This window comes from Chenopodium album, chromosome 6 (genome assembly GCF_948465745.1).
Source record: "Chenopodium album chromosome 6, dcCheAlbu1.1, whole genome shotgun sequence".
Lineage (NCBI taxonomy): Eukaryota > Viridiplantae > Streptophyta > Magnoliopsida > Caryophyllales > Amaranthaceae > Chenopodium > Chenopodium album.
The window spans coordinates 37947260-37950231 of record NC_137839.1 but is presented as its reverse complement, the minus strand read 5'-3'; the positions used below and the strand labels follow the sequence as shown (position 1 = coordinate 37950231).

The 2972-nt window shown below is 37.4% G+C and overlaps 1 non-coding gene across 1 annotated transcript; it reads left to right on the top strand.

The window, feature by feature from the left end:
- Positions 1–775: 775 nt before the first annotated feature.
- On the top strand, positions 776–881 carry LOC145637595 (small nucleolar RNA R71). The gene has a single exon (XR_014114362.1). It is a non-coding gene; the product is annotated as a small nucleolar RNA R71 (small nucleolar RNA).
- Positions 882–2972: the final 2091 nt, after the last annotated feature.

The following is a 2972-nucleotide window of genomic DNA, read 5'->3' as shown; positions in this document are numbered from 1 at the left end:
GAAAATTTCCTCTACTTTGGTTACTCCATTTACCCTTACCAAGATTTTGGCCAGAATTTTGGCTATGATTACCATAACCTTGGTTATGATCCCCATATTCTTAGCCATAGATTTGATCATTACAACCAAAGTTGTTATGGTTACCACGAAACCCTTGGGTTACTTGGTTCCTATAACCACTATTTTGGTTATAATTATCGTAGCTCCCATGGTTGTTAAGTTCCTATTTCTAACATTCTTTTAAGCATTAAATCTAGATCCAAAATCACTATTACCAACATAATTCACATACACATTTTCATTTTCATCATATTCATCACATCCATCACAAGGAACATTTGGACAATTAGAAGCATCATGATCATTTCTTCCGCATAAATCACAAACCAAACATTCTCTAATCATGCAACAAGAAGCAAAAAGAGGGTTAGAGTAAGAAGATGTACCTCTCCCCTTAAATTGGGAGGGAAGACCTTGTGCTTGTGAAGATGAATTTTCAAGATTAGCTTTGATAGTGGCCACCTCCTTCCCTAACTCCGAAAGTAGAGTAGACAATTTGTTGATGGCATTGACTTGATCAACCGAGGCACACTCGTTTGTTGACTCTTCCACAACCTCTTGCCAACTCATGTAATTCCTCACTACATCATCTATCACATCAATAACCTCTTCCACCGTCTTGTTCATGATTGGGCCTCCAACTCCGGCATCTAACCTCGACCTACCTTGAGGACTCAAACCACCATAGAAAATTTGAATTATTCGGTAATTTGGAATTCCATGGTGAGGGCACTCTCTTTGATACTCTTTGTACCTTTTCCATACTTCATAGAGATTTTCGTTAGGCCTTTGCTTGAAATTTTGGATCAAAGTTCTAGCTTCCGCCGTTTTCTTTTGGGGGTAGAAACAGGATAAGAATTCTTTGGTTACATCGTCCCAAGTTCTTAAAGAACTCGGCTTGACCTCCTTGTCCAACCATTCCAAGGCTCGCATTATGAGGGAAAAATGGAACAATTTGAGCCTTATAAACTCTTGTGCAACCCCACTCACCCTATTACCCTATTAGTGTTGCAATATTTCTCAAATTTCTTGAGGTGGTTGAGAGGAATTTCATTCGATGCACCACTATATTGTCGCCTCTCGATCAAAGTGAGCATTGTCGGCTTAATTTCAAAATCACTATCCGGAATAAATAATGGAGCAATCCCGCCCTGATACTTGTGTTCACCCGGAGTACCCAACTCCTTCAATGTAACCCTTTAAGCTTCTCCCATGTTCACTTGCATACACAATCTCAAACAAAATTATTAGTAGCACAACTAAAAATGTAGCCTAAAGAAGAAAATCTTTATTTGTTTGTATTTTTAAGATTAAGTGAAATAGACTCAACAACAAAAGCAATCATCTATGCCATTCCCCAGCAACGTCGCCATTTTTTAGCTAAGGCAAGACTAGGTTGTTGAAACTAATCTACCCTTTGTCAAAACAAAATTTGTAATCTCTCAACACACCTCTATACCAAGCATAGAGTAAGGTCAGGGTCAAACCACTAGGAATGGGAGGTGAATGCTAATTTCAAAGCTAAGCTATTTCAAAGCAATGAAGTGAGGTGTGTCTGTTCTACCAATCAAACAATCGAAAGGAAATCAAATTTATGAAGCACTAGGGTTAGGATCCGCATATACTCGGAATGGATATAGCTAATTGGGATTGGAGATGACTAAGTCGAGTGTTGCGAGGGAAAATCAATTAAGCAATCAAGAGAGTAAGGTAAGCTATCTCCTAGATGTCAAGCTAGCGCCAACTACAAAAGACTCTAACTAGGAACCTTTCAAACCTACTCAAACGACAAAAGCAAGCCAAAAATCAATTTTCCGTATCAATGCAAGCTTACAATGCATTCTAGTGTAACAATCAAAGTTAACTACTCTTCAATTAATCACACACATGCACTAAATCAATCATCCAATTTAATCTTGGGTGGACAGGTCCTGTGCTGAGTTTTCCACCTCCCGAGGAGACTGGAGCTGGTGGAGAGCTTACTCCTCGTACTGTGCAGTTCTATGACATGATGGGCGTCTCTCATCATTTGCGTCCTCCGACGCCGTAGTTTATACCTGTGTTTTGTTTTATTTTGACTTGTATAGAACTTTTCCTAGTTCACTCATTTATTAGACATATTTGTATATACATATTTATTATACATTATTATGACTTTATCTTGTATTTATTTCATTTTAGTGCATATTTGTGTGTGCAAAGAATTGTGATAATTAAAAATTTTGCGCAAAAATTCCGTCACTTTTATTATTGATGGAGGGTATTCGACTTTCTTTCCCAAGAAGAAAAAATAAAAAATAAAATAAAAATTGAACTTACAACAAACTTAAGATTAAGTTTGAATAAAATCCGAAAAAAAGAAAAAATAATTAATATATAATTAAAAAAAAGGGTATAAGAAAGGATAAAAAAATCGTAAAGCCATTGTTCAGAATCGAATCAGCCAAAAAATGCAGTTTTTGAAAAGCTCGCTAATAAGACACGTCAGCGCCATGTGGCGCCACGTGTTTTGCGTTGGTGCCAGGCGCTACTGCTAACGATTGGCGCTACACTCTGGCGCCAGACGACAGAACCGTCGTTTGGCGCTAAAGAGCGCTGACTCCAAATCCATTCCGAATTAAAACTATGCCTATGTTGTGTATAAATAGCCCATGGTCTGTCGATTTTCTTCATAATTTCAGCAGATTAAATATAGTCTTAGCTTTTGAAAACATAATCATGTCTTTAATTACTAAGAGTTTTACCAACTTCACTCATGAATGGTGTCGGTCTCTAACTGCAAAAGAGAGAAAAGAATTTGACTTTTTTCATATGGGGGGTATATATGGTGTTAAGGGGGTAGATCTTGATATAGATTTCATTCATACCGCCTTAGAATATTTGGATTTGGATACTCATTGTTTTAGACAAGG